This window comes from Mustela nivalis (assembly GCF_964662115.1).
Source record: "Mustela nivalis genome assembly, chromosome: 9".
NCBI classification, from domain to species: Eukaryota; Metazoa; Chordata; class Mammalia; order Carnivora; family Mustelidae; genus Mustela; species Mustela nivalis.
In genome coordinates, this window is record NC_139028.1 from 5069353 (window position 1) to 5094723 (window position 25371).

Sequence of the window (25371 nt, forward strand, 5' to 3'; positions counted from 1 at the left end):
CATAGAGCCTTTCTCTTCCCAGAAGTGCCTGTTGCTAGTTAGAAGAGTTCTTTCAATGTGCTTGTTTAACTATAAACTTTATCCTCCTTCTTGCTTGTCAGCAAGATGGGATTAACATTTGACCTTCCTCAATCCTTCTTTGGCTATTGTTTTCTATCCAATAAAAGTGAGACTGTGGAGTTGCTCTTGGCAGACGTCCTTTTCGACTGTTGTCCCCTGCTCCCAGTCTTTTCCAGCTGACTGGTTCGTGCCAAATTCTTCTCTCGTCGCCATCTGGAAGCGGCACCCAAGCTTTCTTGGGCTTCCTGTTTTTGGTGTTCTGTTCCACTCATCTCTGCCACCGCCCCCAGGTCCTCAAAATGGTTTTCTATGGTATCTTCCAGAAAACTTCTGATGTCCTCTTTAGTATGTAGGCTACATCAGTAGGGAATAGCGTTAAAACCTCTTCTGTTCCATGTGGATATTCACGTCGTTGAGCACCGCTTGGTCAAAGTCTGCCCTTTTCTGTTGGTCTGTTTTCTCTGGTCACTTCAGGAGTCCTTTTGTAAGAAATCCTATCCCATCAGATGCTCCTCTCACTCTCTTTCTCCCTTACTCTTGCTCTGGCTTCTTTCTTCAGATTTGCCAGGGAATGACGAGTCCTTTTCATTCCTATGAAGATAGAAGAATTGGCTAATCCACAGATACCATTTTTAGTGATATACAAGTGTATATATAATAACTGATATGGAGATGTACATGTGCACCTACGTATATATTCTATAATCTATAAAGTATGGAGGTTGGATTAAGTCTGAAGTCTCTCATAGAGCTTGATAACCTGTGACTCTTTGATCAATAACTTCCATTTTCCCACAGGTCAGAGAAATGGGAAAAAATGCACATATGAACATATGTAGCACGTTAAAAAATGATCACAAATCCTATGACTCCCATTTCCCTTTGATTCACATGGGCTATGTGACTGTGTTAAACAGTGAAATAAACGTGTCAGTTTCAGGCCCAAGTCCAAAAGGAACCCCTCTCTTGGAACATTTGCTATTGGAGCTCTGAGTGGACAGGAAATAAGTCCAACAACCTTGTTACAAAGACTGCACGGAAGTGGAGGGCCATCTGAGCCTCATCTCCCAACTGTACCCATCAAAGTGACAGGCATGTACATAAAGTCATCCTGAATCCTCTAGACCAAGCAGCCGCCTGCTGAAGGCCACCACCCACTGACCTCAGTTAATGCCGTATTAAGCATAAAAATTGCCCCATGAGATCCTGCCCCAATTTCTGACCCCCAAAACATATGTAATATGACAAAAGGGTTGTTTTAAGCCCCCAAATTTTGAAGTCATTACATAACTAATTGGGTAACATGGCAAATACGTATCCAAACTAATGGAAATCAAGGAATATGTTTAAAGGCACCAAGTTATCTTAAAAAGTTCTCTGAACACACAGAAAAACAGAAAGAGACCCATAACTACAGAGAACAAATTGATCGTTTCCAAAGAGGAGGCAGCGGGTGGACAGGCAAAATGCATGAAATACAGTGGGAGATAACAGGCTTCCAGTTACAAAATTAATAAGTTGCAGGACGAAAGGCACAGCATAGGGAATATGGTTGGTGGTACAGTACGGCGAGCACAGCATAACATACAGACTTGTCAAATCTTGTTGTTTTATATCTGAAACGAATGCAACATTGTGGGTCAGCTATAATTCAATTAAAAATCAAAGGAAGTTTAAAAAAATTAAAAGTGAGCTCTGTTATCCAAATAGGACATACGAGATGGATTTCCCATCATACCATAAATTGAAAACGACTTCTCTTGATAGAACAATGCTTTCCTTAGTCTTAGTCCCTACTCCCTCCACAAAAACAAAACAAAACAAAACAAAAAAACAAAAAACAAAAAAACAACTACTTTTGAAAAACATCTTGGTATTTTGAAAATTATAACTGCAGTGAGTGATGAGAGTGAAAACAAACTGATAATCCACGTTTCCTCATTTCTTATCCCTTTTATGAAGATGAACAGTAAAATCATAGTGTAAGAATTAACCAGAGAGAGGTCCATTTTCCACTCACTATAATCAAGCTGGAATTCTCAACTATTATTTAGTATTAGTTGATTCTGGTGGCAAATGCAAATATGGTTTCACTTCTTGGGCACATGAGGAAGATTTGGTTGGTGAAACAGACATACCAGGTTGGCCCAGGCCTGCACTGCCAGGGTTCAGAAAATTGCAAGATACAACCTGACACTTAAAACTTCCCATCAACAACTACCGCTGCCCCCCCAACATCTTGTTTCTTCCCACAGACAGCTCATACTGAGACCTGTCCACTGTCAGGGTCAAGCTAAAGGGGGATGCCCACAAACTAGGTGGGAAATGAGAGGATGCAACTGCAGCTCTCTGGGGATGCCTAAGGCCACTGAATGCCCCGTCATGATTCTCCAGCACAGATGGGGGCAGCCTGCACCACGTGGGTGGAGCTCGAGGACACAGAAAGTACTGGAGTGGCAGTCAACAAACAAATGTGTTTGTGTAATATATAAACCCCCATAGGGTTGTCAATTGGTGGGATTCACTTTTTCTAACTGTTCACCCCATGACATACAACTTCAGGAAACCCAGAGCCCATGGATTATTGTTGAAGGGCACATTCGGACTCAATCAAAGTGTAACTAAGCGTAATCATACAAATAAATACAAATATCATTAAAAAATCAATACCACCTCAAACTTTCTTTTTCATTCCCAAATGAGCTTTTATGGGTTTTAATATCAATTAATGTGCTTATAGAACTGGTAAAAAAAAACAGTCAATGATGAAATTTTAAAATTACCACTCTGCTTTCCCTTATTTCTGTTGATGTACTTTTTATCTCACACAAAAATGAATTACTAAGGAATAAATCATACTTCACTGAACACGTTTTAGCTGAAATGATGCACCAAGATGTACAGCTTTGGTCAGGCTTATACTGTTGTTGTCAACATAGTATATGGGGTGTAAGAGCTACTGTCTTTTCCTTCTCCCATGAATATTAGTCCTAACAGATTCTTCACGTGGAAAGAAAACTTAGTCTAGAAGATACACTAATTCCTCTCCTCCCTGGTGAAAAATACTGTTAGAGGTATTAGTTTTAGATAGAGAAGCAAGTTCACTTTGGAAAAAAGCACAAACACACAAAACCCTCCAACATGACCTTTAATACAGTGATAAGGGTGAAAGTGTAAACTTCATTTGGAAACAGCACTCAAAATACTGTTTTGAAGGGCCTTTACAACAGCGGTATACTCTTTGAAAAGATTTTTCAGATCAACTGATTGAATCATATTTAATTTACCTAGGGACAATTAGATAAAATTTAAAATTCCAAACAAAAACTTTTAGGACACAAATAAAATTATATGTGCTTTTATTCCTGCAACTATCTCCAAAATCTAATATTCAATGGTTTAAATTGCTGCATTTCTCATTTGCAATGCAGATGAAGAGAGGAACACAGCAGACACATGTGAGATGAGGTGTGAGGCATAAAAGGGAGCACAGGAGGCAACTGACCAGCTGAATAGCGACTGCCCCAAAGATGACCATATCCTGAGCCCAAGAAGCTCTGAGTACTTTACCTTACCTGGCAAATGGGATTTAGCAAGCATGATTAAATTAAGGTGTGAGGGGGGAGAGATTATCCTGGATTACCTCGGTGGTCCCAATGTAATCATGAGGATCCATAAGGAGACAGGAGGATCAGAATCAGAAGGCAATGTGAAGTTGGAAACAGAGGGATAAAAGGTGGTGCAATGAAGGGCCACAAGTCAGGGAATGCAGGCAGCTTTAGAAGCAGGACAAGGCAAGAAAGTGGATTCTCCTCTAGAGCCTCCAGAAGGAACACAGGCTGCTAACACCCCGATTTTACCACACTGAGACTGATTTTTGAACTTCTGACCTCCAGAACTGCAAGATAATCAATTTGTGTTGTTTCAAGCCACTGAGAATTTGTCATTTGCTACAGTGGCACTAAAAACTACTAGAAGAACTCACTGAGACATATTGAGTCTGTACAATGGCAGGGACCATTTCTAGGTAGGACTATCTTCAGGGTGTGGTAGTACTGGATCTGGAGAGTTGACTGCCAGCATCCTTCCTCCCTCCCCCTCCCTGAACCCCAGTGCACTGTGTGCCTCCTCCACTGCAGCCCAGGTGACTCACAGGAAGCTGGCCCCATCCACACTACAGGGAAGGGGTCTGTCATGGAAGCCAGTCATGTTCCTCCTGGGCCATTCACACAGCCAGCTGCACGACAGTCAGTGCCTTGTTACTGTTCTATGAGAGACAGTAACCTAGGTTGTCCCACACACACAAACGGGAAGGGCTTTACAGAAATATCTGGGTTGTCTCTGAATGTGAACAAGAAAAGCAGTGCCCCCACTGCGGGCAGCCATCACACAGTCAGCAGGGGGTGGAAGACAAACTGGCCAGAGGGAAAGGGCACAGTAGGGAAAAATGGAGAAAATCATGGAGACAGTGTGAATAAAACACATTCTCTGCAAGCACTGCCATGAGCTGCTTCTTCATGAGATTGAAGGTTTTTTTTTTTTTTTTTTTTTTTTTTTTTTTTTAATCTTTAAGACAGTTTGAGTTAGGATGAGACAACCATCCAAACTGATTCAGGAGGTCAGACTTTACGGAAACTAAGAAATCCAGATAATAAAAGTAGATGACTCACATGTGTGAAAAGTTTCCTTTCCCACTAAGGGCGGGGGGAAAACTAGAACCTTGAATTTGTGGCTATTCCATTATTCTTGCTATTTTTCATCACTCAAATGTATTTTTCAAGAATGAGGAAATTATTCTCAATAAATACAGTGATGGTTCCCTGAAAATTTGTAACAAAGTAGGGAACAGTCAGAGTCTCTAAACAGATTGTTTTGAATTGACTTAACAATCACACAAAATAGACTGTAAAATTTATCAAAGAGTGGGGCTGAGTTTCTTATATATGATTTCATGCAAATTTTTGTCTACCTGATGATTTTTAGTTTTTGTCTACAGGGTGAGTGAATAAAGGTGTCTCAGCATGGTCCAGAACTAATGGTGTTCCCTGGCTCACTATGAAATCCAGGGTCATTTCTGTTTCCTTTTCCATGAACTTCTCCTTCCTCTCATTTGGTCTGTTTTTCAATAGGACTGTTTGTCTTCTTCTCAATTTGTAGGCACGTCAGAGACATGAACTCCTTGAACAGCTGATGTTACAGATGCTTTTCACAGCCTGTTGCCCACATGCAGCTTTACTCTTTTTTGATATACAAATCTTTTTCAAATTTTTAAAATAAAGAGGCATGTCATTTCTTCTATGGTCTGTGGGTCTTATCTCTACCTAAGGTAGTCTACCACTTCCCAAATTTTTACATGCCCCTAGATTGTCTCCAAATTCTTTATCATTTTGTTTGTAGAGTTAGAACTTAAACCAATTTACAAGGTTAATCAACCTGAAATCTCCTTACATATGTGATAGGAAGCAAGAGTTCTAAGAAAGAGAGTTCTTTCAGCTCTGGGGGATAGAGCTTAAAGTCAATATTCAATGATAATCTGTCTCATTTTCTAGAAGGAACTGGTGGTTTCTGTTTGGAACTCTGACAATTTTTTCTTAGTCCCTTAAAGTCAAATAGGTTTACGTCTGTTTTGGTTTGAGTCTGTTCAGCTAATTCTCCCTGGGACTTGAAGGCTTTATGAACTGAAGGCATGACTGTTTTTCAGCTCAAGTAAATGCTGCATTAGTTCAGTTATAACTTCTGTTATTTCTCCTTTTGTCCTCAGGGTACTTGCAAGGTAGATTTGGACCTGACCTCAGATCTTACTTATTCGTTTCTCATTTCCATCTCTTTGAAATTTTCCTCAGTGTTCTGGGATATTCCTTTGGAAAATCAATTTTGTGGGGCACCTGGGTGGCTCAGTGGGTTAAGCCACTGCCTTCAGCTCAGGTCATGATCTCAGGGTCCTGGGATCGAGTCCTGCATTGGGCTCACTGCTCGGTGGGAAGCCTGCTTCCTCCTCTCTCTCTGCTTGCCTTTCTGCCTACTTGGGATCTCTCTCTGCCAAATAAATAAAATCTTTAAAAAAATCAATTTTGTTCTCAGCAGTGATCATTACTGTTTACAGGGTTCCTATTACATGTTACAACTAGTGAATTTAAGTTTCAAATCTTTCTTGTATTTTTATGTTTTAAAAGATTTATAAAATTTATTTGACACAGAGAGACAGAGAGAAAGTGAGCACAGACAGGGAGAGTGGCAGAGGGAAAGGGAGAGGGAGAAGCAGACTCCTCACTTAGCAGGGACTCCCCACCCCCCACCACAGGGTTTGATCTCTGGCAGACATTTAACCAACTGAGCCATCCATGCACCCCAAAGCTCCCTTTCAAAATCTTCAGTATGTATTTTGCTGCTCTTTACTGTAACTGTATCCCCCTCAGACTTCTTGACAATAAGTTTGTCTAGCTCTGTAGTCAGTTCTTAATCAATGAGGACACGTGCTCTGGACCTCAGTTTGGTGCTCCTCCACCAAGATGCTACCTGCCACTCAGGTGTGTGAACTCTTGCAGCTCAGGCCTAGTCACACTTTTGGGAACTCTGGGGCATCAGCGAAGCTACTCTAAGGGGACCATGCTTTGTGCATAAAAGCAGGCCCCTGCCATGAAGCAGCCCCTCTCAAACCTCCCCAAGTTGTCCTTCCTTACACAGCACAAAGTCTCTAAGAAACTCAACCTGCTGGGAAAGCCCATTTCTCTATGACCAAGGACCACAAGAGAGGGAAGGTATACCATGGGCCCCACACAGAAAGAGGTCTCCACTGAAAGCCTTCTAAAGAGAGTCTGCCTTTTCTTCCAGGCATTCTATCATGGCACCTCAAAATCCTGAGATCTCTTCCACTGCTCCCTCTGAGATGCCAAGAGGCACTTGGCAGTCAAATAGGTCCTTCCCACAGCCCACCTACATGATTATTGAGGGCCTGCCTGGTGCTGGGGATGGGTGAAGGCAACACAGGCCCCTGGTCTTATGCTCTGATGTCACTGGCTCTTGAGCAAAGGAAGGAAAATGAGAGGGTCCAGGAGACTGCACACAACATCATGTTTTCAGAACATCTCCCTGGCCACCAAGATCACCTTGTCATGGCAATGTCAGCAGGGCATGGCAAGTGCTATCTCAGAAGTCCCTCTGACGCCTCAGCAACAGAGAGAGAGCCCACCCATAAACATAATCCCTAGAACCAGCATCCTTTAGGAACCAAAACCCCTATGAGTCAATTACTTTGGTATGTGTTAGTGTATTTTTACCTATGTAAAATATAAGAAAAAGAGGAATGACATACCTGTATGATTTGGGGCAGTACAGCAACTCGATTTTGAGTGTTTTGGATTATAGCTAGATACTTTTTTCCAAAAAGAAATTTATAATCCATTTAATAAAAACAATGTGAATTGCCATGTATGGAATTTTTATACTATAAATGTTTTCATTGTCTTGAGTTGTAGTAATGTACATACACTGGCGCTGGTCTCAAATGGGGGATGTCTGGAAGGAAACAGAATACATGATTAGGGGAGTGAGTGTAAGCCACCACCCTAAACAGTTCAATTTCTCACAAACATATACCTCAGCTCTATATTTGATTGGATGAATATCAACTAAAACTTTAAAATTAAAGTACCAGAAATTATTAGGGATGACATTTTTTGGTAGACTTGTTTCTTTTTTTTTTTTTTTAAAGATTTTATTTATTTATTTGACAGAGAGAAATCACAAGTAGAAGGAGAGGCAGGCAGAGAGAGAGAGGGAAGCAGGCTCTCCGCTGAGCAGAGAGCCCGATGCGGGACTCGATCCCAGGACTCTGAGATCATGACCTGAGCCGAAGGCAGCGGCTTAACCCACTGAGCCACCCAGGCGCCCGGTAGACTTGTTTCTGATTCTGCCTTGTGACCTGACAAAGGTGGGATGGTGACTCCTGTTACTGCTTGCTTATTATAGCTATGGCATACAGCGGTGGAAGTACTAAGTACTAAGCCACTAGAAAATTTGAGAAAGGATAAGCAATTCTAATAGTAAGGATATTTTCACATACATTATAACTAATTTAATATTTTAGGACTGAAACAAATCTAGAAGAATGTACAGACATTCTTCATCATTTCAGGTACTTTAACATCCAATACTACCCTAATCCAATCCATGGGACTTTAGTTTTATAGCCTTTTCCTTGTCGATGAATCTGAAGAATAGAATCAGTATAAACTACTTTATGTCTGAAAAAATTCATCTTTGAATTTTGACTTGACCAGCTCCACAGAATTAATAACAAGTCCCTTTCTTGGTGCAGCCACATTGGGAAACAGTGTGGAAATTCCTCAAAAAAATTAAAATGGAGCTGCCCTATGACCCTGCAACTGCACTCGGTATATACCAAGAAGATACAGATGTAGTGAAAAGAAGGGCCATCTGTACACCAATGTTCATAGCAGCAATGGCCAAAGTCACTAAAGTGTGGAAATAACCAAGATGCCCTTCAATGGATGAATGGATAAAGATGTGGTCCATATACAATATGGATTATTATGCCTCCATCAGAAAGAATGAATACCCAACTTTTGTATCAACATGAACTGGTCTGGAAGAGATTATGCTGAGTGAAATAAGTCAAGCAGAGTCAATTATCATATGGTTTCTTACTTCTGGAGCATAAGGAATAACACAGACGACATTGGGAGATGGAGGGGAGAAGTGAGTTGAGGGAAATTGGTGGGGGAGACAAACCATGAGAGACTGTGGACTCTGAGAAGCAAACTGAGGGCTTTAGAAGGGAGGCAGGTAGGGGGTTGGGTGAGCCTGGTGATGGGTATTATGGAGGGCACATATTGCATGAAGCACTGGGTGTGGTGCATAAACAATGAATTCTGGAACACTGAAAAGAAATAGAATAATAAAAAAAAGTCCCTTTCTCCTTTAAATTTCATAATCAATACAAAAAGTTACATGGTATTGGACTTGAGCTACTACTTGCTGTATGTCCAGCTACCTTACTTACTTTTTTTTTTTATTTTCAGCATAACAGTATTCATTGTTTTTGTACCACACCCAGTGCTCCATGCAATCCATGCCCTCTATATTACCCACCACCTGGTACCCCGACCTCCCACCTTTTATATACCTGGAGGCACTTGCATGAGGCAGACAAGTTCTCAATAAAGAACTTTAATTCAATATATTAAAGTATACTATGTTTTCCACAGTGAATATAGACTATTTATCAAATCAGAATCAAGTTCTGAAAAAAATACCCATATACAGATAGCTAACAAATACACAGCCCGGTACCTCTAAAGGTTAGTACTTCTACATATTTCAAAAGGCATCAAGTTTTTGCTGCTTTCCCCTGATCCAAGCATGCACATTTGTGTGTATGTAAGTAAACACCCAAAGACAACTGAATTAGTAGTCCACATTCACCACATGGATTAATGCCTGTTGTGATCTCTTTCCCTCCCAAATTGTTTCTGATTATTCACTTTAACTAATTTTGCCTGCTTTCCAATAATAGGGAGAAGAAAATTTGCTTCCCCACCTCAGCACCAATCAAAGGGATACTTATGTCCTGTGAGCCTTCATTTTTCATAGGGGAAAACAAACAAACAAACCAACAAAAACCCATAAAACCCTGAGCAGTGAAACTAGAAATTCCCTCATGTTTCCTTCCTTTCTGGAGCTTACTGCCCTTAGGTTGCACAGTTGCCCAAATATTGGCCCCTCCATAAGAAGCTGTAAGTAGCACGTAGTGGATGAAAGATCCAGGATATAAGGAAGGGCTACTCTGGGCAGTTGCATGGCCTGGGATGGTCTGCCTCACCACTGGGCAAGGTCTGGGGCCTGGGGTCACCGTAACTCAACACCGTTAAGAGAAGACTTCAACGAGAATGTTTATTTCAACATCTTTGCATGAGAAAATAAACACTGCCTTCAATAAACAGTTTCAATTAAAAATTAAAATTTTAAAACTTAATTTTAAATATAATTATACCAAGAAGAATCATGACACATGTTGAATTATTTTAGGAGCCACAGTCTTCCTGAGGTACAAATAAATAGTTTGTACAAATAGGTAAAATCATTTATTAGGAAACTTTAAACCTCTTACAATAAAGTTACCATTAAATATAAGAATAAAGTGACTATTTTGCTTAAAAATAAACAAAGGTCACTTTGAAAGAGAATGGCAGCTTCCCTGTGGACATCCTCTATACTCAGCCCAATCAGTACTTACCAAGTACAAGTTTGTAGATTTTGCTAACATGGTAAATGATGGAAATAAATGAGGAAGACAATATTTTCAAAACAGTGTAAAAAGAACTTTAAAACAAGTATCTTGATTCTCCTTATTCTTCCACTCTAATTTGTAGCCTTTGGATAATATGTGGGAAAGAACATATATACATTTAAATTTTAACTTAAATGTCTACTGAAATAAAATGCTATCTTATTAAAATTCCTATCTGAAATTTAAAAAAAAGTCATGGTGACAAATAATGTTGACAATCATGTAATGTAATCCTATCTTAAAACTCAAATTATGCTAAGAATGAATATTTCAAAACTAAATGGTTCACTTTGTTAAAAATATTCTTACTGAGTATTAAAAAAATCACCCAATGGTATCATGTTTTTAAACTCATTCTACTCATCATGCCTGTATTTTATCCTACCAGTTCTCTGTAATGACTTAGCATTCTTTCTTGTCTGCTCTCCTCTCTCATTTCCTTTCACCAGCACCAAAAACACAAAGACTCCAAAGTCCTGAGAGCAGACTGGAGTATCCCTTTGCCTTCTAGAAGCTGTGCATTTTGACCCTACTGGTCCATTCCACCTGCCCAATAGGCAAGATTGCCCAATAGGACAGTGCAGTCAGGAAGGGAGGCAAGGACAGAATCTTGAGGGATAGCAGAGAGAAAGAATCACCTTAAGAAAACTGGCAAGAATTCCTATCTTACATTGAGGTCTTCCATCCATTTTGAGTTTAATATTTTGTTCTAATAACACAACTCTGGGTGGGCTCCGAGATGGCTCCTCAGTGGGGACACATCACCAGGAAGACCACACCATGATTAGAATTTAGAATCTTCGGCACCCCCACCCCAACCCCTACATTCCCCCAGAGAGGGGAGGGGGCTAAAAGCAGAGCACATCTATGTAAGGAATCCTCCATAAAAATCCTCATAGCAGGGACGCCTGGGTGGCTCAGTTGGTTAAGCAGCTGCCTTCGGCTCAGGTCATGATCCCAGCGTCCTGGGATCGAGTCCCACATCGGGCTCCTTGCTCAGCAGGGAGCCTGCTTCTCCCTCTGCCTCTGCCTGCCATTCTGTCTGCCTGTGCTCGCTCTCTCCCCCTCTCTCTCTTTGATAAATAAATAAAATCTTTTAAAAAAAATCCTCATAGCAGGGGTTTCAGGAAACTTCCAGGTAAGTCAACATATCCAGGTACCAGGAGGGGGATAAAACCCAGCTCCACAGGAATAGACATTCCTGTGCTTGGGACCCTCCCAGACTGTGCCCTTTGTGTCTCTGCATCTGACTGTTCATCTGTATCCTTTATCATATCTTTCATAAATTGCAAATGAAAACAAATGTTTCCCAGAGTTCTGCGAGCCACTCAGTTGAACCAGAGGAGGAGTTGAAGGAACCTCTGATTTGTAGCCAAGTTGTAGAGAAGTTGTGGGTAACCTGGGCTCCTCCTACTTATGACTGGCACCTGAATGTGATGGAACAGTCTCACGGGACTGAGCCCTTAACCTGTGGGATCAGATGCCATATCAAGGCAGACAGTGTCAAAGCTGAGTAAAACTACAGGACACCCAGCTGGTGTTGCAGAGTTGCCTGGTGAGGGAAAAATCCACAGCCTCAGCCACAGTGTTAGAAGTAAAGTGTTCTGTGTGAATATGGTAATATAAAAGCAGATGGGAGAACTGAAATGTTTGCTTGACATACACTGTCACACAAAATATTATGTATGCCAGGTCTTTGCTGATGTGATATAGCACATATTCAAGTTCTAGTGAAATATCATAAAGAGTCAACTCAAAAAACAAACAAACAAACAAACAAACAAGCAAACATACAAAATATGGATGAGCTGGGAGAAAATAAGCAATGTTTCCTCTTTCCTATCAAGAGAAAGACCATTCCTGAATTATCCAAGATTTTGCTTTTACCTGAATAACCATACAGTTCAATAGTACTTGAAGGAAAAAGCATGTTTGGTCCTCAGCGATCCTTTCCCCTGATATGGCCGGCAAGAGTGGAGTGATTCTTGTGGATATATCTTTGCTCCAGAGTGGGGAAAAAAAGGAGTTCTTTCACCAACGTTCAAAGGGTTTTTAAAAAATGGCCTTCATTAAAATACATCTGCCCCTCCTTTGGAACCTGCTCACGCTACACTCCAGGCCAGCGAGCATCAAGGGGTTGGAAATACGGTACAAACTCCCATGAAGCCACCTCTCCCTCTAAACTATTCTTCTCTCTGCCAAATTCTGCTTCGGTCAGCCTAAGGATCAAATACCTGTCTTTGGGCAATAAAGTGATGTGCATTAATCAATCATTGGCCCTAACTGGCAAGTTCCTTAAAAACTCATGGGACACAGATGGTTGCCATGACTTTCCCAGGAAGCAGCTACTGTCTTTCCATGAATGCGGCATGAAAATACAGGGCTGGGTGAGCAGATGAATGTCCACTCGTGAAACAATCATGCTGAGGACAATAAACAGTAGTTTTGGATGGCAGATTTAAATTTCATTCACAGCCAAGGAAACACTCCAGATACATGATGTGTCTCCACTTCCTGTTGTTCCCAACATCTGAGTCCTCCCTTCCATTCCTGTTTCCACCACTTCAGTAAATGTCTCCCATCCTCATTGCATATAAAAAAGGCTCTGATTCTTTCTATTCTAATGTCTGTAAGACATTACTGTGAACAAGAGCAGGGGATAATTCCTCCTCCAAACCCATCTACGAAATAAAGGGTTCTATTCAGGATCATGACAAGCTGAGGAATCCCTCAAGAGAACTTCCAGAGTCATTTCAACCTGTAAGGCTGGCTAAAATGTTCCTCACCATCCGCCACACCAGGGCTAGGACTGATGAGTGTCTCCACCATGCAGGTCCCTAAGGATGACATGATCGCTGGGAAACCAGGCACGAGGCAAGCAAAAATCAGCACCTGCTCTTCTGCAAAGTTTGTCTGAAGTGCTTGAAGCCACAGAAGAAACAGATTGACTCCTTCAGATCTTACCTAAAAACAAAATTAAAGGTGACAAAATTAAACACATGTTTATGCAGAGATGCACTGCAATGCAGATTCAGTTCTGAGAAAGAAAAACTAGAAGTTAAAGGTACCGTTAAACTCCTGCACCAAGTTCTTAGTGACAAGAAATCAGGCGTGCTGCAAGAAGCCCAAGGGTGAAGAGTTGGGGTCTGGAGCCACAGTGCCTGGTTCCAATGCAGGCTCTGCTTTTTGCTTTTTGCTTGCTTAGCTGTGGCCAGTGGAGAACCACCAAACTTCTCCCTTTGCATCAGTCTCTACCTCTGAAAAATAAGGATGATAAAAGAATTTACCACAAAGTGTTTGCACAGGGATAAGTGACTTACAACAGTGCCTGTATCATCAACTGTCATTTAATCACAAAAATAATGCAAAGACATCCTCCAAATTTACAGTGTGCTTTGAATAGTGTTTTTTCTATAATATGCTTATGTATCATGGAAAGTTCTTGAAAAATCTCCGAGCTTAATAAGACCTTAAAGACCTGGCTCAGTTATTTGACCTTGAAGCCCATATATTAGGCATTTCTACACCAGCCCTCCTTTTTTTTTTTTTTTTTTTTTTTTTTGCCTGTGCAGGTAGCTACCTTGAGGGCTGCCGCCAAATCATCACTTCCACAAAGAACCATTCAGAAATTTCTGGAACTCATATCATTGCTGGACTTCTGGCATAAGTCCATTGTTCCTGGTGGATGCTTCCAGTAGTAGAAAATGGAACATGCTCAATGAGGGCAGGGGGTTGTGTTTGACTTGCCCACTGCCATATCTCCAGCACCTAGAAAGGTGCCTGAAACACATAGCTGGCATCCAGTAAATGTGTGCAATAAATGAGTGAACTAGACAAAAATAGATATGCACTGGTAGACGTGGCCTGTGGAGTACAGCTTCAAAAGCGGGAGAGTATTGAGAGTCCTACATGGCAGGTTGCATGGCACTGAGTTAAAGAAAATGGGTCCTACAATCAGACCAAAGGTTAAACCTCGAAAGTTGTGCGATCTTGGACAAGTCACCTACAAGAACAAAGACCCCTGTCTTCTATTGATAACAGCTGGGAAGAGAGAATCCATTTCAGAACGAAAGGGGACACAGGACGGCTGTGTACGACACTTCTATTGTGGTCAAGATGGCAGTGTAAATTCACTTCATGGGGTCCCACACCATCATCCCTCACTACCATTTGAAATACATGGTAATAAGAGATGAAATATATATATATATATTTTTCAGTGTAACAGTATTCGTTGTTTTTGCACCACACCCAGTGCTCCATGCAATCCGTGCCCTCTCTAATACCCACCACCTGGTTCCCCCAACCTCCCACCCCCTACCCCTTCAAAACCCTCAGATTATTTTTCAGAGTCCATAGTCTGTCATGGTTCACCTCCCCTTCCAGTTTCCCTCAACTCCCTTCTCTCCATCTTCCCTTGTCCACCATGCTATTTGTAATGCTCCACAAATAAGTGAAACCATATGATAATTGACTCTCTCTGCTTGACTTTTTTCACTCAGCATAATCTCTTCCTGGAAGAGATTATATATATATATATATATTTAAAAGATTTATTTACTTACTTATTTATTTGACAGAGAGAGATCAAAAGTAGGCAGAGAGGCAGAGAGAGAGAGGAGGAGGAAGAGGGCTCCCTGCTGATGCAGGACTCAATCCCAGGACCCTGAGATCATAACCTGAGCTGAAGAAACAGGCTTAACCCACCCACTTAGCCACCCAGGTGCCCCTAGATTAAACACATATATTTTTTAAAGATTTTATTTATTTATTTGGCAGACAGAGATCACAAATAGGCAGAGAGGCAGGCAGAGAGAGAGGAAGGGAAGCAGGCTCCCTGCTGAACAGAGAGCCTGATGTGGGGCTCAATCCCAGGACCCTGGGATCATGCCTTCAAGCCGAGCCGAAGGCAGAGGCTTTAACCCACTGAGCCACCCAGGCACCCCTAGATTAAATATTTTTTTTTTAAGAGAAGAGAAAAGTTAGCAAGTGAACCTCGGTAAAAAACAAAACAAAACAAACAAAACCCAAAACTGACAAACATCTCCATGAAGCAGCAACCGCAGAAATTCTCAGTGATGCACAGATGTGTAGCGACAGGAAAAGATGTCTGGAGGCTGACTTCAAGGAGGACAAGTCGCTCCCACTGGAGATAAAGGCAGACAGAAAGGCCTGCTCGCTTGCTGCCTGAAGCCACAACTTCAACTGGGCTGCGGACTTGATTGCACACCACTTGCTTCACCAGAACACTGTGAGGTTTCCAGTAGCTCATTACATCTAAACACTACTGCCTCCTTTAACAAGGTTTCCCTTCCAGATTTCCCCTGACTTACAGGGATAGGCAGTAGGTGTCCCTCCACGTGCTCCTTCCAAATTCTCTCCTCTCTCTGCTTTCTTCTGATCCACTTTTTATTTATGGGCTAGCTTTACAGGATATCCCTTCTGTGATTAAACAGGTCTTAATAATTCTACCTTTTGTAAAGGAAGCCTTCCCCAAATATTTACCTCTGAATCTCCATAAATCATCACTTTATATGGCTCCAACATGTAGAAAATAAGAATGAAGTTACCCAATTTTCAGAATGAACCATACAAATGACAACCTACCATCTAAAGCCAGAGACAGAAAGCGAACATCTGCATAAACTAAAGTAATGCGGGTTCCTTATTCATTCATATTTATTATGCAAAATGCAAGTTTTAGGAAGATTAGAATAATGCATACTTGTTCTATTATATAGGCAACTAATCCTCTGTAGATGGTAATGTATCCATAACTCCATCTCCAATCTAGAATTTCTGAACACGAGGAGAGGGTATTAAAATCTCCACTGTGGGAGGCAGAGCATTACAGTGTCTGGCTCTGGCCTTCCTGCTGCAGGATGAGACTTGCAATTAGTGATGGCAAATGGAATTCACAAAACATTTCTGGGCTTTAGAAGACATCGGAAAACTAGCAAAGAACTTAGAAAATGGTAGGAAAGGAAGCAGGAAGAGGGAGGTGGCAGAAACAAGTGAGCCAAAACCTGATCTGTAAGCAACAAGCTAAAGAGAAACAAATCAGGGTGCCAGAGAACAAATGCCATTTTCACTGCAGGATCTCTACAGGCCTGTGCCCTCCAGACCCCGTTCCCACCACACGGTAAGTTGGGGGAACTGAACCTGAGATTTCCTTAATAAACCAGGACCCTCAAATGGAACCAAAGTGATCCCAACCAAGAACACTCCCAGCCTCCTGGCAAAGGAAAGACAAACCCTCCAGGAAAAAACAGACAAACAAACAAACAAAAAAAAAAAACCACCAAAAAAACAGAATTAAAAGAGATTACATATATGTTCCAATAAATCTGGTCTCAAAATCCCTTCACAGAGCATGCAAGAAATGAGGCCACTGTGAGAGACAGAAGACTGAGGGAAAATGAAGACTTTAGACACTGGAATGATCAGATACAGAATAGAAAATATTACATGTTAATTGTTTAAGAACACAAAAGAGGTTTAAAAATAAAGAAGGATCAAGAGCCTATCAAAAGCAACAGGCCAAGTGTGAACATGGAACTGAAGGAAGTTAAACAGGGACCAAAAATCACTGAGACGTAAAACACAACAGAAAACACACCAGAATGGTGGGGCAGTAGATGAGCCCTGAATGAAGGACTTCACAACACTGCACCAAGAAGTGAAGACATTCCCCAGAATGCAACACAAGGAGGCAGGAGAAGAGGATGAACGCCAGCTTGAGAGACACGAACAACAGACGGGAGGTTTAAATAAGAATCCTGGGAAGTACAGCAGAAGGACAGAGTCAAAATTTCAGAAGAAAACAGCTGAGGATATGACAGAAATGATAAATCCAGAAATACAGGAAATGCACAGATACCAAGCAAGATGAGAAATCTTCAATTAAACATTTTGTGGTAAAGCTATAGAACACCAAAAACTAAGAAAAGGTTTTAAGGAAAAGGCATTTAAAGGAATGAACAGGGTGGAAACAGGGTTTAAAGCTGCTACAGTGGTAAGGAGATGCTAGTAAAATGGTACCTGTAAAGGGTGACAGGAGTATTTTTACTGCCACTACTGCTAATACTGTGTCTAATGCACATAACAACTGAAGACTGCGAAGGTTAAGCTGGAGAAGAAAAAAATTAAACGAATTATGACCCTCAAAAGAAGGATCATGTCGGGGCGCTTGGGTGGCTCAGTGGGTTAAGCCTCTGCCCTCAGCTCAGGTCATGATCCCAGGGTCCTGGGATCGAGCCCCGCATCGGGCTTTCTGCTCTGCAGGGAGCCTGCTTTCTCCTCTCTCTGCCTGCCTCTCTGCCTACTTGTGATCTCTGTCTGTCAAATAAATAAATAAAATCTTTTTAAAAAAAAAAGAAGGATCATGCCAATGAATTTCACAACTCTGGTGATCACTTTAAAAGCATCTCTTCTTTTTATCATAGCATTTGTATCATGTCCAGGATGAGATATTACAGCACACATGATAGAATATTTTAAAACAATAGTCCATTTTGCTCAAACTCCATGTTGAAAGCAAACGACTCTGTCAAACACTTTGAAGAAGGTAAAAGTAGTGGAACCATGTTTTGTCAAGAAATCCCAGGGAGAAAAGCAGGTAGTAAAACCAAGTAGCAGTATCGAGGAAGGGCAGCCTCAGGAAGAAAATGAACACCGTTTTCTTCTGCTTTGTTCTCTTTTTTGTTTTCTTGTTGTTGGTATCTTTTTTTTTTTTTTTTGGTCTTTCCCAGAAATCACTTCATATATATACATTTATCTGTTCAACTTCAGTGAAAGTTGGGAGGAAAAGGGCCAGAACTTTTGAATGGTTGTCTTCAGCTGAGTGCTTATTTTCTTCCTTCAGTTTCTCTGGGGTTTCCCACTATTCTTCAATAAACATGTGTTGCTTTCTGGCAGGGTAAAGCCAAATGCATTTTTAAAAGAAGTAATGGCAGGTCATCCTTCCATTCAGATCAGGAGAGAGCCCATACCAGAAAAGGCAGAGAGGGTAGTAGACTCCCCTCTGTGAGTTCCTGCCCTCTTGGTCTTTCCTCAGCCCTTGCTCTCTGCTATGTCTCTCCAGTCACACCCCAAACCCAGAGAAACAAAAGGACTCTTCAAAACTTAAACCCTGTGAGAAGGGCCACGCGGAGGCAAGGAGAGCCCTGTAAGACTCTGAGCCATGTGGTCTGTATCTGAGACTGCACATCTCCTTGAGCCACGTTCCATTCCCTCCATGCCTAATGTTGGCCTTGTGTTCTACAGAAGCAGTCAGGGCATCCATACACTCCTCTCTGTGTGCTTTTCTGTATACCTGATCCCATCTCAACCCACAATATCCAGCAGCATGCACCATCTGTCATCTCCCTTCAGTCAACCTGCAAATAGGTAAACACAGCCTGTAAAACCCACCCTTGTCCAAGCTATGTCTGGAGTTATGATCGTCTGTGTCTTTACCATCAAACTTTCTAAAAGGCTATTCTTGTGTGTGACCTCCATGGTCTCACGCCCAGGCACTCTATCTCTATGTCTGGCTTAGGACTCCACTACTCACCTCCCATTTTCTTTCAGTACTCAGTGACAACCTCCTCGATCTACCCCCACCCCCTAATCAAGCTGCTTTGCAACTTTTCACATCATCGAACATTGCTGACATTTCATTCCTTGAAATCTCTCTTCTCTAGACATCTGTGCAAAAATGCCTTCCTGGCATCAAAGCCATGTCCCTCCCCTTCCATCCACTACTCCTTTATTCTTCCCCTTTATCTGCCCAAGAAAAGAAGGAATTACCCTAAATCCTTAACTGTCACTCTCTCTACAAGGAATATATCCCTTGGCAACAGCATGATTGCATCTCTCTTCCCCCAAGCACCCATTCCTACATTTTGACTGTCCAACCAGAACCTACACCTGCACGTCCAACAGACACCTCAACTCAGATTGCCTAAAGCTGCACTCCTCCTCTTACCTCCTGCACCTGGCTCCCTTCCTGAGTTGCCATGACTGTTGTGGCAGTTGACACATCAGACTCAACATTCTGAAAGCACAGAGGCACCCCTAAGCCTACTGCAGCATTTTTTTTTCCATAGCCGAGATATGGAAGCAGCCCAAGTGTCCAGCAACAGAAGACAAAGTGGTACATACACACAATGGTATATTACTCAGCCATCAAAAAGGATGAGATCCTGATATTTACAACAGTATGGATGTACCTAGAGGGTATTGTGCTAAGCAAAATAAGTCAGACAGAGAAAAACAAATACTGTATCTCCAGGGATGAATCCTTAAAAAATGCCCTACATATTCAAGTTTTAAGGCAGGACCAGAAGCAACAGTTTTAGCATATATCACCACGATATAAAATAAAATCTTTAAAAAAAAAAAGGAAATAATAGGACAACAGCAATTAGGGTAAAAAGACTTAACAACTGTCTTGCTCAACATCACCAGCACCACACCAGCTACACGTCTGACCCCCAGACCAGCATAGCAGGTGTGAGGACAGGTCCAAGCAGAGAAAGTGTTACTTGTCACATTTTTTGAAAAATGATAAACAGAAGGGATGCCTGGGTGACTAGGCTGGTTGAGCGGCCAACTCTTGATCTCAGCTCGGATCTTGATCTCACGGTGGTGAGTTTGAGTTCCACACTGGGCTCTGCACTGGGTGTGGAGCCTGCTTTAAACTAAACTAAACTAAACTAAACTAAAATAACACCTCTGTCAAAAGTACGTGAATTCACAACTTACATGTAAGTCAAGTTCTACTTGTTCTAAGACAGCATGAAAACCAAGATGTCGTTAGCGAGACAGGAAGCAAGATAAATTGTGTATTCCATGTGCCGTGAGATGACTCCAACTGCATCCAAGTCAGCCATGGCCCTCCACACATCTGCAAGAGAGGGTATATTATCCACATTAGCACAGAGGAAACCAAGGCTCAGAGAGGTTAAAAAAAAAAAAAAAAGAGTCCAAGATCATAGCATCATTTAGCAGCATAGCCAGAATGTATAGGAATTACCTCAAAACAGGCCACACTAGTGGAAGAATACCTTAGTGTGGAGTTATGAAAACCCAGGTAGAACGCTGCCTCAGAAAGGCAGATAATCAATAAAGGAAAAATAAAGAGGCGCCTGGGTGGCTCAGTCGGTTAAGCATCTGCATTGGGCTCAGGTCATAAATAATCCTGGGATCTTGCCCTATGTCAGACTTCCTGCTCAGCAGGGAGTCTGCTTCTCCCTCTGCCTCTGCTCCCCATTCATTCTCATAAACAAACAAATCAATAAAATCTTACCCCAAAAAAAGAAAAAAATAAAGATTATAAGCTTACAATAAAGATATGAATGATGAGTCAAAGCTTTCAGTGACACACCCACACCTGCCTACAGTTCTCTGGCTAAAACATGGGTGGAATTGATGGGGTTAGAAGAACAGGAGGCACATAGGCCCGGACAGCACAGCCCCAGCAGATGCAGAATCCTGGTGTAGGATTAGCTAGCTTTCATTGTCCTTTAAAATGTCAAAGCTAAAGAAATCTGGTAGGGTTATTGAAGTCTGATCCTGGGGGATGCCTGGTTGGCTCAGTCTGTTAGGCAGCAGCCTAACATGACTCAGGTCATGATCACAGGGTCCTGGGATCAAGTCCGACATCAGACCCCTTACCCAACCAGAAGCCTGCCTCTCCCTCTGCCTGTTGCTCCCCCTGCTTGTGCTCTCTCACTGACAAAAAAATAATCTTTAAAAAGAAAGAAAGAAAAAAAAAGAAAAGAAAAATAAAATCTGATCCACAGTATAGAACAACACAAAGGATCGTACTTTCTTGGGCTGATTTCTGTTTGTTTGATTTTAAGTAGGTTCCACAGCCAGCACGGACACTAGTGCAGGGTTTGATCTCAGGACCCTAAGACCATGAACTGAGCCAAAGGCAGACAATCGATTAAGCCACCCAGGCACCCCACTTTCTTGGGTTCTAATGGGACTTTTCCTAGGTTCTAATCCTAGCTGTACTGGCTGCCAGGGGGAATGAAGTCCAGCACCACAAGAAAAGCATCCCAAGGCAGCAGTCCTCTGCAGAAGATTTGCTGGTGGCTGCCATCATCAAAGAGTCAGTGGGTGAAGTTGTTGAAGCACAGTGGGAACAATGATAGCCACTGCCTTTTGGGTGTCACTGAATCATCCTACTCATCTTCAGGAAGCCTGGCCCTTCTCCAGTCAACGCAGCAAAAGCAAACTTGTTAGAAGAACAGGGGAGGGGGTCATCTCCCTCCCTCCCAGAAACTGAAGCAACCAGCCAAACAGTGCAGCACTGGAGTAAAAATAAAAATATGAAGGAATGTGGCTGCACCTGGGTAGCTCAGTCTGTTAAGCATCTGCCTTTGGGTCAGGTCCTGATCTCAGAGACCTGGGATCTGAGACCCACATCAGGCTCCATGCTCAGTGAGGAGTCTCCCTTTCCTTCTCCCTCTGCCCCCGCTCCTAGCTCATTCTCTCTCTCTCTCAAATAAATAAAATCTTTAAAATAAGAAATTTAAAAATGAAGGAATGAATCAAAATGCAGAATTCAGAAACAGAACTACAGATATAAAAACTACATATAAAAACCTGAAATATGACCCGGTGAGTGAGGAAGGATTATTAAATCATGATACTGTATGAATTGATTGCCAATTTTTTCTTAGAACATAGAGCACACTGCACTACACGAAAACGAAAACACAAAATTAGGATTGAATACAAAAACAAAATTATCAGTGTTATTCCATCAAGTGTTTCTCTAACCTACTGATCAAAACCTCAGTTCATCCTCCAAAAGAATCTGGGCACCACCTCAGCACACATGAACACATTTTCAGGCCACAGTTCACACTGCTCCAGTCCTCACTCTAAGTCCTGAGCCATGGGCTCCTCCAGGCAAAGCCACCACCAACTAGGCCCCTGCCCTAGAAATCCCCAAACCCAACCACTTCACAACAGGGAGACTCAGGGAGATTCAAATGGGCAGAAACGTGGGACTTTGACTTTTTTTTTTTTAATTAAAAGAAAAATACAGCAAGAAACATTTCTAGCACAAAGTGAAGAGCTAATCTTTCACAATGTCGAGAGTATTAGAATTATCAATACACCATCAGTAGTTTGATAGGTCAAACAGGCCAAAAGCTGGAAACACAAGAGGAAATGCTCACAGCAAACAGACCTGAAAGCCAAGGCCTGGACCGGCTGACATGGCTCTGCCGCTTACCACAGCGAGAAAGTGTAACTTTCCTGGGCCTCAACTTCCCTCCTGGCCAGCAGGAAAGTGGCAACACCACAAAATTCATATCTGGTCAGGGATTACGTGAAAGGAGAATGCTCAGTGAGAGCCCCGCCACACTGCCCGTCCAGCCACAGTCTGTGCCCAGTGAATGGGAATTTCCTCTACTGCAGCCACACGAAGAGCTGAAGGATCTGCACAGGATGCCTGTTTATTTACCAGTCACAAAACCACGTTCTGCCATAAACAGAGAGGGCAAGAGACCCCAAGAGATGGGAATATCCCTCACCCTTGCCTGGACCCTTTCAAGACAAGTTGGAAAGCCCACAGCAGCTCTGCCACTGACTCTGAATGAGCCTTTGGAAGACAACACCATCCCAAACAACAGTTTAATTTACTTCTCTTTAAAAATCAGTGAGACAAGGTCTTGGCCACATCTTCATAAATTAACAGCTTAGGAGGCTAAACCCCAATGATTTAGTTATGTCCCCAGCAGGCACACCTCCACTCGTGGGCAGCTTCAGGGAGAAAGGGTGCCTCCCCATCCATGAGGACACCCTCTGACATTCATCTGAAGATGCTTCCTACCCATGGGCATTTACTCCCTGGAACCCCCCCCCCATCTAAGTTCCTCTCTGGACGCTGCACGAGGCAACTTCCTCACACCCCCATCACCACTGCTGACACCGCAGCTACCCCCGAGCCTTCAAGCAGGGTGCACCTGTCTTTGCTGCCAAGCGTCCCATCAGCCCAGCTCCATCACTGATTTCTGTACCCATAATTAATTAACTTATGCATGTATGTATTTATTTATTTTTACAGCTTCATTTATTTTAGGGAGAGATAGACAGAGAGAGAGATACAGAGAGAGCACACACACACAAATACAGGGAGATAGAACCTCCAGCAGATTCTACACTGAGAGCAGAGCACACCTCAGGGCTCAATCCTACCACCCTGAGATCATGACCTTAGCTGAAACCAAGAGTTGGATGCCTCAACGACGGAGCCACCAGGCACCCCTCTGTACCCTTAATCTTAAGAAAAGACAGACACCGCTTCCTTCTGTCAGCCATGGCCTCATAAGCCATCTGTCACACAGCCAAAGTTTCCAGAGGGTAGGACCAGGTCTGCAACACCAGTGATGCCAGAGTATCTCCATAAAACTACAGTCTAGTGAGTACCAGGCTCTGCTCTAAGCTCCTAATATGGCCTTCTATTTTGTACCCCTCACAGACCTACATGCTAGGTATTATCCACAGTGCAGAGGAGGACACTGAGGTCCATGGCTTACCCAAGCGATCTACTTTTATGTGGCAGCAGCAGGGGCCTGAACCCAAGTCTGTGACTCCAAGGCCCCTCCGTCAACTCTGTTACTCATGCAGCCCCAACACAGTCATCAAATACGTCCCTAAACCCTCATCCCTCCTGTGAAAAAGCATGGTCTTCTGCCATTTCCCAGATGGGAAGAAAGCCGGCGTGAGCCAGATATAGTGACCTGCCCATGATGGTACAGGCGATGTCTCCTCTGTTCTCCCCCCAACACCCATGTCATTCTGCACGAGGCCCCATGGGGTCCTTCATGCTTCCAGTGGAAAACTCTGGTGAGACCACCAGTCTCCTGGCAGGCCTTCAACTTGACCCTGGAGGACAGGACCAGTTAGGAGAAAGCGGCTAGTTAAGCCTCTGAAATGGGGTCCTACCACCCAGGAAAAGCCCCTTATCTCCAGGGCATCGCCCGTGTGAATTAGCTGGATATGTAGAGGGCTCCACAAGCACCAGCCTTGCTGAGTCACTTTCTCTAAGGTGGTGGCTGAGACAAAAAGGACCCAGGAAAGAAAGGCATAGGCTGTTGTGGAACTGCAGTGCCTTGGCATCAACAATTAATGTGAGCAGCTGCCTCTGCTCACCAGATCTGCATTTTATGTGGGGCACACTGTTCAAAGTTTACACCCCCCATCTCTGTAACCTTCACGACAACCCCTGGAGCTCCCTGCACCATCATTACCACCTCACAGACAAGGAGACAAGGCATGAGGGGTGTGTAGAATGATGCAGCTCTGTGCTGGGGCCAACCGGGGGAGGACTCCCACAGGCTTGCTCTTCCCACTGCTGCAGAAGCAGCTGAAAACAACGAGTTTTTCAGTTTGCATTATGTAGAGTGGAAAAGTCAACCATAAAGGTCATTCAATTTTTAAATGGGTTATTCCTCAGGATAAAAACAGTTCCAAAAAATAATTTCCGAGAAGTTCAACATATTCCTCCTTCCAGGTGCCTGGAATGTGATGGAATGTTGTTAAAATAAGTTCTGGCCCATCAGTATGCCAGACAGAAACTGGAAGTAAGCTGTTGCAGATCCCCAAAGGCTCCGTCACAACCCTAAGGAGAAGACATATAACTTTCACTGTCCCAAAGTGGTTATGTTTAAAAAAAAAAAAAAAAGGCACAGGTGGAACATTTTAAATTACAGACTTTCAATGCAGGGGCAGTGGGGGCGGGGGGGGTTGTCCCCCAACTACCCCCAAATGTTTCAGCTATATATAGTGACTTACCAAAGTGACTCATCACAAGTACCTACAAGGCGACTGACAGGCAACTGACCGATGAGGAAGGTATTCGGACTGCTTAACAAAACCAACACAACTTAGAATTTTCATGATTAAGAAGAGAAAACCATTTATTAAACACTCGCCAGGCACCAAACCCGCTAGGCACTGTCACACGCTCTACTCATCACAAGGCTGCCAAACTCAGT